We start from the raw sequence: 17,475 nt of genomic DNA on the forward strand, positions 1-17,475 counted from the left end.
ATTCACTTATGAGTAACTATATACTGGATGTGTCTTTCTGCTTCTGGGATACCCCACTAAGGATGATCTTTTCCAGTTCCCACCATTTGCCTACAAATTTCATGATTTCTTTGTTTTTAATTGCTGAGTAGTATTCCATTCTGTAGATGTACCACAATTTCTGTATCCATCCCTCAACTGAAGGGCATCTGGGTTGTTTCCAGGTTCTGGCTATTACAAATAAAGCTGCTACAAACATGGTTGAGCAAATGTCCTTACTGTGTACTTGAGCATCTTTTGGATATATGCCTAGGAGTGGTATAGCTGGATCTTGAGGAAGAGCTATTCCTAATTGTTTGAGAAATCACCAGATTGATTTCCAAAGTGTTTGTACAAGTTGACATTCCCACCAGCAATGGAGGAGGGTTTCCCTTTCGCCACATCCTCTCCAGCATGTGTTGTCAATTGAGTTTTTGATCTTAGCCATTCTGATGGGTGTAAGGTGAAATCTCAGGGACTTTTTGATTTGTGTTTCCCTGATGAAGGACGTTGAGCATTTCTTTAAGTGTTTCTCTGCCATTTGATATTCCTCTATTGAGAATTCCCTGTTTAGCTCTGTACCCTATTTTTTAATTGCATTAATTGATTTGTTGATGTTTAACTTCTTGAGTTCTTTATATATTCTGGATATTAGTTGTTGGTGAAGAAACTTTCCCAATCTGTATGCAGTTGTTTTGTTCTGATGACAGTGTCCTTTGCTTTACAGAAGCTTTTCAGTTTCACGAGGTCCCATTTATTGACTGTTGCTCTTAGAGCCTGTGCTGTTGGTGTTCTGTTCAAGAAGTTGTCTCCTGTGCCAATGAGTTGTCAAGGCTTTTCCCCACTTTTTCTTCTAACAGGTTTAGTGTGTCTAGTTTTATGTTGAGGTCTTTGATCCACTTGGACTTCAGTTTTGTGCAGGGTGATAAGCATGGATCTATTTGCATTTTTCTACATGTAGATATCCAGTTAGACCAGCACCAATTGTTGAAGATGCTATCTTTTTTCCATTGTATGGTTTTGGAATCTTTGTCAAAAATCAGGTGTTCTTAAGTGTGTTAGTTTATTTCTGGGTCTTCGATTCCATTAATCCACCAGCTATTTTCTATGCTAATACCACACAGTTTTTATTACTGTTCCTCTATAGTACAGATGGAGACACCACCAGAAGATCTTTTATTTTAGAGGATTGTTTTAGTGATTCTGGGTTTTTTGTTATTTCATATGAAGTTTAGAATTTTTCTTTCAAGGTCTATAAAGAATTATGTTGGTAGTTTGATGGGAATTGCATTGAATCTGTAGATTGCTTTTGGTAAGATCGCCATTTTTACTATGTTAATCCTGCCAAGCCATGAGCATGGGAGATCTTTCCATCTTCTGATATCTTCTTTTATTTTTTTCTTCAGAGACTGGAAGTTCATTTCATACAAATCCTTTGAGTTGCTTGGTTAGAGTTACACCAAGGTACTTCATGTCCTTTGTGGCTATTGTGAAGGGTGTTGTTTCCCTAATTTCTTTTTCAGCTCATTTGTTTTTTGTATATAGGAGGGCTACTGATTTTTTTGAAGTAATTTTGTATCCAGACACTTTGCTGAAGGTGTTTATCACCTGTAGGGGTTCCTTGATAGAATTTTGGGGATCACTCAGGTATACTATCATATCATCTGCAAATAGTGATACTTTGACTTCTTTCTTTCCAAACTGAATCTCCTTGATCTCCATTAATTGTCTTATTGCCCTAGCAAGGACTTTAAGAATTATGTTGAAGAGATATGGAGAGAGTGGGCAGCCTTGCCTTGTCCCTGATTTCAGTGGGATTGATTGAAGTTTTTCTCTGTTTAATCCCTGATCACTCCAGGACTTTAAACATGAATGGATGTTGGATTTTGTCAAATAATCAAACTCATGGCTGAAATAAAAAAAAAAAAATAGAAAAAAATAAAACAATTCAAAGAATCAATGAAACTAAGAGCTGGTTCTTTGAGAAAATCAACAAGATAGACAAACCCTTAGCCAAACTAACTACAAGGCAGAGAGACAATATACAAATCAACAAAATCAGAAATGAAAAGGGGGACATGACAGACATTGCGGAAATCCAAACAATCATTACATCTTACTTCAAAGGCCTGTACACCACAAAATTTGAAAATCTGAATGAAATGGACAAATTTTCTTGATTGATTCCAATTACCTAAGATGAGTCAAGCCCTGGTAAATAAATTAAATAGTTCTGTATTCCCAAAGGAAATAGAAGCTGTAATGAAAAATCTCCCATCCAAAAAGGCCTATGGCCAGATGGTTTCAGCACAGAATTCTACAAGACCTTCAAAGAAGAGCTAATTCCAATACTGTTCAAAATATTCTATAAAATAGAAACAGAAGGAACATTACCAAACTCATTCTATGAAGCCACAGTCACCTTGATACCTAAACCTCACAAAGACCCAATTAAGAAAGAGAATTTCAGGCCAATCTCCCTCATGAACATTGGTGCAAAAGTACTCAACAAAATAATTGCAAACCAAATCCACGAACACATCAAAGTTATCATCCACTATGACCAAGTAAGTTTCAACCCTGGTATGCAGGGGTGGTTCAATATATGGAAATCCATCAATGTAATCCACCATATAAACAAACTGAAAGAAAAAAAAAGCTCCTTAGATGCTGAAAAGGCATTTGATATAATCTAACATCCATTTATGTTTATAGTCCTGGAGAGATCAAGGATATCAGGCACTTACCTAAACATAGTAAAGGCAATATACAGCAAGCCTATAACCAACATCAAACCAAACAGAGAGAAACTTAAAGCAATCCCACTGAAATCAGGGACAAGACAAGGCTGCCCACTCTCTCCATGTGAACAAATAGAACAAATACATGTGTTAGTGTTTGCAGTATGTCGCCATCAATATATGCAGTATGTGATAGGAGCAGCACCATCATGGTTTGTTGTTTGCTTTATTATTTATAACAGGCACCAAATAGTTTCCACTTCATTCACTTATAAAAACAGGACTTTAGATTTTCTTTTTTTTTTTCTGTTGGATGGAAGTTTTTTTTACTGTTTTATTTTTTTAATATTAGTTACAGTTTATTAACTTTGTATCCTCCTCCTTCATTCTCTCCCAATCCCATCCTCCCTCCCTCATCTCCTCCTTTCCCCTTTCCAAGTCCACTGATAGGGGAGGACCTCCTCCTCTTTCATCTGACCCTGGTTTATCAGGTATCTTCAGAACTGGCTACAAAGTCCTCCTTTGTGGCCTAGCAGGGATTTTCTTTATTCTATTTAAAAATTACTTTTTCTTTACATTCAATGATGCTTGTCATAAATTACAGATAAGACAATTCAAAGGAGAAATGATGAATTTTTCAAACTACAGAAGTCCATTATTTCATTTGATTGACAGACATTTTCAATACCTTTTTCCATTATGCTATTGTGTTCTATAAGTTGTCATTAATTCCTTCTCTACTATTGTTTACTGTTAATAACCCACTTTCCCCTTATAGTTTCACATTTTCTTATAAAATGATTTTGTTTTTATTTAAAATTAAAATGTGATTACACTATTTCCCTTTCCTTTCTTCAACCCCATCTGTGTGCACCCAACTCGCTCCCTTGCAATATCATGGCTTATTTCTCTTTACTTGCTACACACATACCATGTGTGTGTGTATATATATATATATATATATATATAACATAAATACACACCATATATAAAATACAAATACAGAATAAAAATATACATTATATATTATATAATACAAAATACACTATATATATTTGTCCAATGATAAAGATGTGGGTAACCACCAAGATATGAGCCCCACTACTGCACTCTTAGATTATCATGCCATGAAGATTATCATTGTCATTTGTGACATCACAGAAGGGTAGGAATATGGAGACTTGCATAGCACCCACTATGAAAACTAGTCTTCAGGCAAACTCTCAGGTCAGGTCCAGCTCACATCATTAGATTTTTTTAAGTTTATGGTATCTTAGGGATAGGGACTTACCATCAGCTTCGGAGAGGCCACCAAGAACAGCATCAATAGCCTGTAAGAGAGCTTCTCATGCCTGGTGTTGAAGGCTTTGTTAGATAGTCTATGGGTCTTGTGGAGGGTTTTATTGTCAGCCCATGTGGAAGATTTTATTTGAACTCTATGTATATCTTTACACATAGACTTATATGTATTATATGTAATTTAGGTAAAAATAATAATATGTTTCCTTATGACTTTTTCAATCATCCTTAGTTATTTTATTCCCTTCTTTACTCTCCTGTAGTGGTCTCTACCCTTTAACCCCAATTAAACACCCATTTTATACCTTTACCCCTTCCAAATCCTATTCATATTTCTTGTGGGCCTCATCCCACCATCATTCCCTTTAACTTTTCTAATTTATGTGGTTACTCCAGACTATAATCACATCAGAACATTTGTGGCTAGGAACTACAGATGAGAGAGAATGTATAATTTGCCTTTCTGGATCTGTCTTCTCCCGCTCTGTGTACTATATTCTAGTTCCATTTGTTTACCCAGCTTAGCTCTGGTGCAGGATGTGCAGGACCTGACAGGGCTGAAAAGTTGTGCACTGTATTTTTTCATATGGATTAAATTAGTAGGAAATCATTTTTACATAGGTGATAGTTAAAACATAGAATATAATATCTTTTATTGCAACCTATTAAATTCCTATAATCAAGTTTTTATAGTTTTAAGTATATGGACTTTGTTACTTCCCTGGTTAAATTGATTACTCATTTCATTATTACTCTAAAGTGTATATATATATATATATATATATATATATGTATATGTATATATATACATTATACATTTATGCATTATATAATTATATATAATAGCTATAGCTACAGGTCTAAGTAAACCTATATGCTCTACCCCAATTCCTTCCAATACCCCAACACCAGGTAGGAGAGAAAAAAGTTAGTAGGGAGAAGAGGCATAGCTCCCTGTAATTACTTCCTGCTGGTTAAGGTTGCTGGGTTCCTAAATGCTTCTAGCTCCCTTCCAACCTACTGACCTTAGGCTGGAACAAAAGAAGGTTAATAGGGATAGGTTTGTGGACCTCTTTAGACATAGTTCCTTGGAGTGATTCCACTCTTTGTCATTAGCATACCAGCAGTCCAATCAAACAGCAAAGCAGCAATGCAGCAATCAGAAAAACAGCAACAAGGACCAAAAGCAGTAGCAGCAGCAGCGGCAGCAGGAGCAGCAGCAGCAGCAGGGTTCAGCAGAAGCTACACAATTCAGCAGAAGTGCCACAAAGAGTTCTCCAGAGTTTTTATCGCTAGGAATGAAGTAAAGCAAAGCGAAACATATTTGTTCCTTCTCAGAGTCTACGCCAGGATGTTTTTTAGCTGGCAAAAGCCACACCCCCTGCATGTGGCAGTTTCCTGTTGACAAAGATCACTCGCCCTCTCACAAGGCTGCTATCAGCTATGGACAAAGCAATCCCAAGTCCTACATGTGAGGCTTCAGCAAAAACATATCCACACAACACAATGAAAACTTCCACTGCAATGAAAAAAAAAATATATAAAACTCATATAACCCAATTTTTAAATGGAGTATAAAACTAAGGAAAGTATTCTCCCAAGAGGAAATATAAACGATTGTGAGAAACACTTAAAGAATATTAAACATCCTATTGGATCCACAACTGTACAATGTGCAGAGTGAGAGACCTTTGAACACTCAGTCCTTAGTGGGAGGTATTCATTAAATCTCTCCCACCAGGACTCAGGGAACTATGCAGAAAAGGAGGAGAAAAGATTTTAAGAGCCATAGAACATCTAACACGGAGCTCATCAGGGAAATGAAAATCAAAACTCCTTTGAAATTTCACCTTACAGCAGTCACAATGTCCAAGATCAATAAAAGAAATGACAGAGCATGCTGGCAAAGGTGTGGAGGAAGAAGAATTCATCCATTGATGGTGGGGCTGCAAACTTGTAGATCCACTGTGGAACTCAATGTGGTGGTTCCTTGGGATGTGTGGAATAAATTTACCTCAACAACTAGCTATGCCACTCTTGGGCATATACCCAAAGGACTCTACATCCTTCGACAGCAACATTTGCTCAGCCATGCTCATTGCTGCTCTATTCATAATGCCTAGAAATTTGAAATATTGAAACAATAGAAGGAATAAAGAAAATGTGGTATATTTATGCAATTGAATATTACTCAGCTTTAAAAAGAATGAAATCATGAAATTCACAGGTAAATAGATAGAGCTAGAAAAAAATCATCACGAGTGAGGTACCTAGACCCCAAAAGACAAATATGGTATGAATTTACTTATATATGGAAACTAGCTACTAATTCTTCCTGTAAGCAGGATACAGTATATAACCACAAAGTTTAGATATAGAATAAGGGACTTAGGAGAGGATTGGATCACTGTAGGGAGGGGAAATATTATAGATAGCTATGGGTAGAAGGATGATGGGACTGGAATGGAAAGAACAATAAGGAGGGGGTTCTGAAGAAGGAAATATGGTAGAGGCAACTAAAACTAAGGACCATTTGAGGGGTTGTATGGAAATCTAATACAATAGGATAATCCTAAAACACTAATAGATGTGATCTAAAACAGAACCTTCAAACAATGGGGGAGATGGAACCACAGCTGGACATCTGTCATGGACAAATGAAGACTCCAGTTCCAGAAATTAGTTAAATCGAACACAGTTGTTCACTAAAAGGGCCACACGGGAACTCCTAAAAAAGCAAGTTTATTTCCAAGACTATTGGTTGCTTTCCATAAACAGATGGAAAGTCCCTGTTGCTGAAGACAACACCTACACAACTCATTGAACATGGGCAAGTTGAGCTGGTGCCTACCTAGAGCCTTCATCCCTACTGACTAGTTGAATGAATACTGGAAGGTATGCTTCCTACTATCAAAAGAGAAGGGTAAACACCAACCCAGCTACAAACCCTTCAATCTACAAAGGGTGTGCAGTATGGTAGTGGAACAAAAGTTGAAGAACTAACCAACCAATAACTAATTGGATTTATGTGCCACTCCATGAAACAGAACATATCTTAGACACTGATTGGGTTGCCAAGAACCCAATAATAGTCCAGGGAATTAGGAGAAAACCAAATAGTACTGTTCCACTGAAGGAAAGTAGTAACAAGATGACTTCTGAAGACATTCTGCTGTATTTATACATCAGTGCCTTGTTCAGCATTACCAGAGAAGTTCCTTCCCACAGTAGATAGAAACAAAACAGACACCCACATCTGGACAAGGTACAGAACTTGGAATATTTGTTGCTTAGTAGGATGTCTTCCTCAATTCTCTCCTCCCATGCCTCATGGAACCTTGCAAAAAAGAATGAAGAAAGGTTTTCAAGGGCCAGAGGGAATGGAGAACACTAAGGAAACAAGCCTTCAAAACATAGCAGGATCTATTCACATATGCACTCATAGAGATGGTGGTAGCATGCACAGGGCCACCACATGTCTGGGCCTGAGAGGATCTCAGTAGAAGTGAACACACTTCCCCATTCCTAACCCAGAAACTTTCCAATTAATAACCACTCACAAATAAAAAATTAGTTTTTTTCAGTGAGCCTCACTAGGCATATATGGTAGTTTGAATAAAAATGGCCCCAAAAGGCCTATAGGGAATGATTCTATTAGGACTTTCAGCACCTCTCCAACACCATGTCTGCCTGCACTCTGCTGTGCTTCCCACCATGATGATAATGGACTAAACTTCTAAACTGTAAGCCAGCTTCAGTTAAATGTTTTCCCTTATAAGAGCTGCCATGGAGGATGTGGAGAAAGGGGAACACTCCTCCACTAATGATGGGAGTGCAAACTTGTACAACCACTTTGGAAATCAATCTGGTGCTTTCTCAGAAAACTCAGAATAGCAATACCTCAAAACCCAGCTATACCATTCCTGGGTGTACACCCTAAAGATGCTCCACTATACAACAAGGACATTTGCGCAGCCATGTTCAGAGCAGTTTTATTAATAATAGCCAGAGACTGGAAACAACCTAGATGTCCCTCAACGGAGGAACAGATAAAGAAACTGTGGTACAGTGGAATACTACTCAGTCATTAAAAACAAGGAAATCATGAAATTTGCAGGCAAATGGATGGAACTAAAAAAGATCATCCTGAGTGAGGTCACCCAGACCCAGAAAGACACACGTGGTAGATACTCATAAGTGGATTTTAGTCATGTAGTACAGAATACAGAATAGACTTACTACAATGCACCAACCCCAAGAATATAGGTCTGATGGGCATCTTAGGCTTCGTGTGGGCCCACTGGTTAGGGGAGTGGAGGATATCTCTGACATGGACTATCTGGCCTGCTTTTGATCACTTCCCTCTGATGGGATTTCCCTACAAGGCAACAGGGAAGGAAAACAAACTCAGTCCTCATGTAAATAGAGGAGCTAGGGTGTCTGGGTAGAATGGCTCCCCTGTTCTGAAGAATAGGGGAGAGGGGATGTGGGAGGGAGGATGGAACTGGGAAGAGAGGAGGGAGGGGCCAATGACCAAGATGTAAGTTGAACTAATTAATAAAAAAAAAATGTAAAAGCTAAAAAACAAATGAAAGAGCTGCTATGGTCATGGTGTCTTTTTACAGCAATAGGAATCCTAACTAAAGACAACATACAAACCTTTCTTTTTAAAATTTATTTACTTTTTATTAATAACAGTTTATTCACTTTGTATCTCAGCTGTAGCTCCCTCCATCATCCCCTCCCAATTCTACCCTCCCTCCCTCATCTCCTCCCATGCCTCTATCCAAGTCTACTGACAGGGGAGGTTCTCCTCCCCTTCCCTGTGACCCTAGCCTATCAGGTCTCATCATGATTGGCTTCATTCTCTTCCTCTGTGGCCTGGTAAGGATGCTCTTTTCCCCCTAAGGGGGAGGTGATCAAAGAGCCAGCCACTGAGTTCATGTCAGAGACAGTCCCTGTTCCCATTACTAAGGAACCCCACTTGGAGACTGAGCTGCCATGGGCTACATCTGTGCAGGGGTTCTAGTTTAACTCCATACGTGGTCCTTCGTTTGGAATATCAGTCTCAAAAAAGACCCCTGTGTCCAGATTTTTTTTGGTTCTGTTGCTCTCCTTGTGGAACTCCTGTTCCCTCCAGGTCATTCTATCTCCCCCTTCTTTCATGAGATTCCCTGTACTCTGCCCGAAACTAGGTTATGAGTCTCAGCATCTGCTTTGATACCTGCTGTATGAAGTCATTTTTGTAGCAGCTTTATTCATAATAGCCAGAACCTGTAAACAACCCAGATGCCCCTCAGTAGAGGAATGGATACAGAAATTGTGGTACATTTACAGAATGGAATACTACTCAGTAATTAAAAACAAGGAAATCATGAAATTTGCAGGCAAATGGTGGGAACTGGAGAAGATCATCCTGAGTGAGGTATCCCAGAAGCAGACAGACACACATGGTATATATTCACTTAAAGTGGATATTAGACATACAGTCTAGAATAATCATACTAAAATCTGTACACCTAAAGAAGGTAAGCAAGAAGGAGGACCGTGGATAAGATGATCAATCCTCATTCACAAAGGCTAATGGGATGGACATCAGAAGAGGGAGAAAACAAGGAATAGGATAGGAGCTTACCACAGAGGACTTCTGAAAGATACAAACCTCTTTTAAGGCCAGGTTCAGTTCCTAGCAGTAGACAGCTAACACAAAATGCTTTGTCTAGGCTTTTTTCCTTTGTTTCTTTGTTTGCTTCTTTCTTTCTTTCTCTCTTTCTTTCTTCCTTCCTTCCTTCCTTTTTTCTTTTTTCTTTTTGTTTTTATATGCTTGTTTTCTAATGAGAAAGCAAAAAAATGTATGAATTTGGGCGTAGAGAGAGGTGAGAAGAACCCTAATCAGAATATATTGAATAAAAAAGTTTTCTTTCAATGAAAATCAAACCAATAATCAAGTATTTAACTTATTTTTAATTTCATAGGAGCCCACAATTGGGAAACTTTTGATATCAAAAGAGACATTTGAATATTTAAAAGACACTGAACTTTTAAATTTTTCATTAATTAACTTAATCAATTTACAGCCTGATCTCAGCCCTCCTTTTTTCTCTATTGTCAGTCCCTCCTCACATGCCTCACTCCATTCTCCCCACTCTTCCTCCTCAGAGAAGGGGAGGCTCCCATGAGTGCCAACTCATCCTGGCACATAAGTTGCAGTTGGACCTAGCACATCCTCTCTCACTGGAGCCTGACAAGGCAGCCCAGCTAGGGGAAAGGGATCCAAAGGCGGGCAACAGAGTCAGCGCATGCTCCAGCTGTTAGGGAACCCACATGAAGAACAATATGCACATCTGCTACATATCTGTGGGGAGCCTGGGTCCAGCCCATGTATGCTCTTTGGTTGGTGGTTCAGTCTCTGTGAGCCCGCATGGATCTAGGTTAGTTGACTTTGTAGATCTTCTTGTGATATGAAGAAGCCTAAGATGAAACCTAAAATGTCCATCAAACCAATCCTTGACTGTTTCCCTCAATCCTTCCTCTCACTCTTCCACAAGACTCCATGATTTCCACCCATTGTTTGGCTGTATCTGCCTCTTTTTTTTTTTTCTTGAGAAGCTGCATGAAGTCTCTCAGAAGACAGTTACGCTAGGCTCCTCTCTGCAACCAAAGCCAAGTACCATTAATAGTGACAGGGGTTGGTTCTCTCCCATGGAGTAGGTCTCAAGTTGGGCCAGTCATTGGTTGGCTATTCCTTCATTCTCTGCACCAAGATGATCCCTACACTTCTTTTTTTTTTTTTCAATGCAGTTTATTCAAGAACCTTGAACAATCATCGGACCCTGGGGAAAGCCAGCCCACAGCTCAAATAGCCTCTGCTGGTAGCCAACCCCAGCGTGCCACGTGGGCAATGCAGATAGGTCCACATACATGGAAGCAAGCCAGATCCTCAGCCTTAGCCAAATGTGGAGTTGTTTGTGACAGAGAGCACTCACCATCGGGAAGGTGGAAGGCGGAAACCAGCTCCATCTTTAAGGCGCAGCATTTCGCAGCTCTCTACAGTTCCCCCTTTTTGTTTTAGACTCATCAGGCAAGAGTAGAGGTCTGATCTCTGATATTAGAAATAAATTGGGACTTTGTACCGATGTTCATTTAGGTGTCATCCACCCAAAGATCATCAGACCCGTCTGATACCTTTTTCTCAGAGGCGGGACCTGGGGCATCAACCCGCATGCAATCAGACTTGCTCTTCTCTGGGTCGAAAGCGGCTGACCCTGAGTGCACTGCTTAGCCTCGCATCCTGAGCATAACATTTTAGCTTTTTATGGTAGCCAACCATGCTTGGGGAGACTGTCCTGCTTCAATGGCTGTAAAGGCCTGAATGATCATGGCTGCATTATGCTGCTGTGAGACTCTAATCTTGCATATACACCACAGGCAAACCAAGGAGACCAACACCAGAAGGCCTGCTAACACTCCCATGCCCGCCCATTCCTTCAGATGATTCATGGCTGCAGCAATCCATGTTGATAATCCTGTGGCTAGTCCTGCGTCCACTCTGGTAGAATTTACTGTGACAATGGCCACTCTCAGCTGCTCCATCGTAGTATCGAATTCTCCAGTCCAATTACCTAAAATATAGCTCGACAATTGTTTAGACAGATTAGCAGCATGGGAAAAATTCTCATATTGTATGCTAGCGACACAAAGTCCAGCATACTTCCATTGACAGCCAAGTTGAGCGATTTGCCATAGGGTATCAATTTGCTCCTGCACGAGGTCAATCCTCCGATTGAACACCATCAAGCCTCCTTTTAGTTGAGCATTAATTCCTTTTTGTACATCTAAGGCATGAGCTACATTGGCTAAAAGATTATTCAGGGTCTGAGCAGTCTGCACAGTATGACTCATGGCTATTGCCGCGGTGGTAGCTCCAACAGCCGCCAATGAGATGGCAGTAACAGTGGCGGCTGTAGTTCCAAGATCCCTTTTCTGTCTGAAGAGAGTCATAGCGTGAGGGCCATCAACGGGCACAGGCACCCAGCGAGGCATGCAAGTAACCAGGGCATACCTAAATTCACTAGCATTCCAGCTTTGGGCAAAAAAGCAAGTATCATTACCACAATTACTTGGCTCTATCTGGCTAATAATGAATAAAAATGGGGGATATAAACAAACAGGTGTGGGCTTATAGGAAATATTATGAGAAGCCTTAACCCCCTCGTGGAACATCTTGCATCAGTTCTAGACCTAGCAGTGGTGGTGTCTGAGGTCTGAGTAGGTTCAGGAGACCATTGCCCCCAGGGGCGAGACGTGCTCCATGTAAATTGACTAACTCCATGTTTTGCTCCACTTTTGAAAGTCACTTAAGGTTCTTAAATTATTTTTTCCCTTTTTTTTAAATTTTTCCTCAATTACACTTTATTCATTCTGCATCCCCCTATAAGCCCCTTCCTCCTCCCCTCCCAATCCCACCCTCCCTCCTCCCTCTGCATGCATGACACTCCTCAAGTCCACTGATAGGGGAGGTTCTCCTCTCCTTTCTGATCTTAGTCCATCAGTTCACATCAAAATTGGCTGCATTGTCCTCTACTATGGCCTGGTAAGGCTGCTCCCCCCCAGGGGGAGGTGATCAAAGAGCAGGCCAATCAGATTATGTCAGAGGCAGTCCCTCTTCACATTACTATGTAACCCAATTGGACTCTGAACTGCCCTGGGCTACATCTGTGCAGGGGTTCTAGGTTATCTCCATGTATGGTACTTGGTTGGAGTATGAGTCTCTGAAAAGACCCCTGTGTTCAAATTTTCTGGTTCTGTTGCTCTCCTTGTGGAGACCCTGTCCTCTCCAGCTCTTACTATTTCCCAGTTCTTACCTAAAATTCCATTCACTCTGCCCAACACTTGCCCATCAGGCTCAGCATCTGCTTTGATAGTCTGAAGGGCAGAGGCTTTCAGAGGCCCTCTGTGGTAGGTTCCTAGGTTGTTTCCTGTTTTCTTCTTCTTCTGTTGTCCATCCTCTTTGCCTTTCCGGATGGGGATTGGACATTTTAGTTAGGGTCCTCTCTCTTGCTTAGTTTCTTTAGATGCACAGGTTTTAGTGGGTTTGTCCTATGTTGTATGTCTATATGAGTGAGTATATACCATGTGTGTCTTTTTGCTTCTGGGACAACTCACTCAGGATGATCCTTTCCAGATCCCACCATTTACCTGCAAATTTCATGATTTCCTTATTTTTCATTGCTGAGTAATATTCCATTGTGTAGATGTACCACAATTTCTGCATCCATTCTTCAGTTGAGGGGCATCTGGGTTGTTTCCAGCTTCTGGCTATTACAAATAAAGCTGCTATAAACATGGTTGAGCAAATGTCCTTTTTGTGTACTTGAGCCTCTTTTGGATATATGCCCAGGAGTGGTATGGCTGGATCATGGGGAAGCACTATTCCTAGTTGTCTGAGAAAGCGCCAGATTGCTTTCCAGAGTGGTTGTACAAGTTTACATTCCCACCAGCAGTGGAGAAGGGTTCCCCTTTCTCCACAACCTCTCCAGCATGTGTTGTCACTTGAGTTTTTGATCTTGGCCATTCTCATGGGTGTAAGGTGAAATCTCAGGGTTGTTTTGATTTGCATTTCCCTAATGGCTAGTGAGGTTGAGCATTTCTTTAAGTGCTTCTCTGCCATTCGGTATTCCTCTACAGAGAATTCTCTGTTTAGCTCTGTTCCCCATTTTTTAAGTGGATTACTTGGTTTGCTGCTTTTCAGCTTCTTTAGTTCTTTATATATACTGGATATGAGTCCTCTGTCAGATAAAGGGTTGGAGAAGATTCTTTCCCAATCTGTAGGCAGTCGCTTTGTTTTGGTGATGGTCTCCTTTGCTTTGCAGAAGCTTTTCAGTTTCATGAGGTCCCATTTATTGATTGTTGCTCTTAGAGCCTGTGCTGTTGGTGTTCTGTTCAGGAAGTTTTCTCCTGTACCAATGAATTCTAGGGTATTCCCCACTTTTTTTTCTAGCCGATTTAATGTGTCAGGTTTTATCTTGAGGTCTTTGATCCACTTGGACTTTAGTTTTGTGCAGGGTGATAAGTATGGATCTATTTTCATTTTTCTACATGTAGACATCCAGTTGGATCAGCACCATTTGTTGAAGATGCTATCTTTTTTCCATTGTATGGTTTTGGCGCCTTTGTCAAAGATCAGGTGTCCATAAGTGTGTGGGTTTATTTCTGGGTCCTCTGTTCGGTTCTTATTGATCCACTATTCTGTTATTATGCCAGTACCATGCAGTTTTTAAAACTGTTGCTCTATAGTACAATTTAAGATCAATCCCTACACTTCTTGTAGGCAAGACAAATTTTGGGTGGAAGGTTTTATGGGTGAGTTGGTGTGTTCCTCCACAATGGAAGTCCTACCTGGCTACAGGAAGTGGTGATTTCAAGCTCCATATCTCCCACTGCTAGAAGTCTCAGCTAGTGTCAATTCTATAAACTCCTGAGAGCCTCCTCCATCTGTTGCAATTTTCATTCTCTCTCCCAGCCCTCCTCTCCCCCTTCTCCCATACCTGATCCCCATCACATTCCCCTGCCCACCCTATCTTTCACCCAGATCTCTCCCTCCATCTACTTCAGACGTCTATTTTATTTCCCTTCTGAGTGAGATTCAAGCATTCTCTTTGAGCTCTCCTCGTTACTTGGCTCTTTGGGTCTATGGATTGTAGCATGGTTATCATTTACTATGTGGCTACCATCCACTTATAAGTGAGTATATATCATGTTGTCTTTCTGGGTCTGAGTTACCTCACTCAGGATGATATTTGATAGTTCCATCCATTTTCCTGCAAATTGCATGATATCTTCGTTTTTAATACCTGAGTAGTATCCTATTGAGTAAATGTATCAGATTTTCTTTATCCATTCTTCAATTGAGGGACATCTAGGTTGTTTTCAATTTCTAGTTATTATGAATAAAGCTGCTATGAACATAGCTGTGCAGGTGTCCTTGTTGTATGTTGGATATTTATTTATTTATTTATTCATTTATTTATTTATTTATGGTATATGCCCAGGAGTGTTGTTACTGGGTTTGAGGTGGAACTATTCTCAGTTTTCTGAGAAAGTGCCAGATTGATTTCCAAAGTGGCTGTACAAGTATGCACTCCCACCAGCAAAGGAGGAGGGTTCCCGTTTCTTCATATCCTCTCCAGCATGTGCTGTCACTTGAGTTTTTGATCTTAGCCATTCTGACAGATGTAAGGTGGATTTTCAGATTTGATTGGATTTACATTTCCCTGATGGCTAAGGATGTTGAACATTTCTTTTTTTTTTAATTTTATTTTTCTTTTTAGTTACATTTTGTTAACTCTGTGTCCCAGCTGTATCCTGCTCCCTCATTCCCTCCCCAACCCCACACTCCCTCCCTGGTCTCCTCCCTGCCCCTTTCCAAGTCCACTGATAGGGGAAGACCTCCTCCCCTTTCATTTGACCCTGTTTTATCAGGTATCTTCAGGGCTGGCTGCAAAGTCCTCCTCTGTGGCCTAACAGGACTGCTCCTCCCCTGGGGGGGGTGAAGGTCAAAGAGCCTGCCCTTGAGACCCTGTTAGAAATAGTCCTTGTTCCCCTTACTTTGGAAAACTACTTGGTTACTGAGCTACCACGGGCCACATCTGAGCAGAAGTTCTATGTTATATCCATAGATGGTCCTTGGTTGATTGTCAGTCTCAGAGAAGACCCCGTGCCCAGATATATTTGGTCCTTGTAGAACTCCTATCCTTTCCATATCATACTAACTCCCCTTCTTTCATATGGTTCTCTGCACTCTGCCGAGGGTTTGGTTATTAGTCTTAGTATCTGCTTTGATACACTGCTGGGTAGAGTCTTTCAGAGGCCTTCAGTAGACTCCTGTCATACGTTCAATGCACATCCCATCTGTCTTTCTAAAAGAAGATTGATCATCTTACCCCATACCCACTCTCTTGATTATCTTTTTTAGGTGTATAGATTTCATTATGTTTATCATATCTTATAGATCTATATAAGTGAGTATATACCGTGTTTGTCTTTCTACTTCTGGGATATTTCACTCAGAATGATCTTTTCTAGATCCCACCATTTGCCTGCAAATTTCATGATTTCCTCCTTTTTGATTACTGAGTAGTATTCCATTGTGTAAAAATACCACACTTTCTGTATCCATTCCTCAGTTGATGGACATCTGGGTTGTTTCCAGCTTCTGGCTATTACAAATAAAGCTGCTATAAACATGGTTGAGCAAGTATCCTTTTGTGTACTTGAGCAAAGTTTGGGTATATACCTAGCAGTGGTATAGCTGGGTCTTGAGGAAGCACTATTCCTAATTGTCTGAGAAAGCACCAGATAGATTTCCAAAGTGGTTGTACCAGTTTACATTCCCACCAGCAGTGGAGGAGGGTTCCCCTTTCTCCACAACCTCTCCAGCATGTGTTGTCACTTGAGTTTTTTATCTTGGCCATTCTGATGGGTGTAAGGTGAAATCTCAGGGTCGTTTTGATTTGCATTTCCCTGATGGCTAATGAGGTTGAGCATTTCTTTAAGTGTTTCTCTGCCATTCAATATTCCTCTACAGAGAATTCTCTGTTTAGCTCTGTTCCCATTTTTTTAATTGGATTATTTGGTTGGCTGCTTTTCAGCTTCTGTAGTTCTTTGTATATACTGGATATTAGTCCTCTGTCAGATAAAGAGTTAGTGAAGATTCTTTCCCAATCTGTAGGCAGTTGTTTTGTTTTGATGACAGTGTCCTTTGCTTTACAGAAGCTTTTCCGTTTCATGAGGTCCCATTTATTGATTGTTGCTCTTAGAGCCTGTGCTGTTGGTGTTCTGTTCAGGAAGTTGTCTCCTGTGCCAATGAGTTCTAGGCTGTTCCCCAATTTTTCTTCCAACAGATTTAGAGTATCTGGTTTTATGTTGAGGTCTTTGATCCACTTGGACTTCAGTTTGTGCAGGATGATAAATATGGATCTATTTTCATTTTTCTGCATGTAGACATCCAGTTGGATCAGCACCATTTGTTGAAGATGCTGTCTTTTTTCCATTGAATGGTTTTGGCTTCTTTGTCAAAAATCGAGTATTCATAGGTGTGTGGGTTTATTTCTGGGTCTTCTATCGGGTTCCATTGATCCTCTTTTCTGTTTTTATGCCAATACCATGCAGTTTTTATTACTATTGCTCTGTCGTACAGCTTGAGATCAGGGATGGAGATACCTCCAGATCATCTGTTGTTGTACAGGATTGTTTTGGAGGTTCTGGGTTTTTTGTTTCTCCATATGAAGCTGAGAATCTTTTCTTTCAAGGTCTGTAAAGAATTGAGTTGGTATTTTGATGGGAATTGCATTGAATTTGTAGATTGCTTTTGGCAGGATGGCCATTTTCACAATGTTAATCCTACCAATCCATGAAC

This window comes from Meriones unguiculatus, chromosome 9 (genome assembly GCF_030254825.1).
Source record: "Meriones unguiculatus strain TT.TT164.6M chromosome 9, Bangor_MerUng_6.1, whole genome shotgun sequence".
NCBI lineage: Eukaryota > Metazoa > Chordata > Mammalia > Rodentia > Muridae > Meriones > Meriones unguiculatus.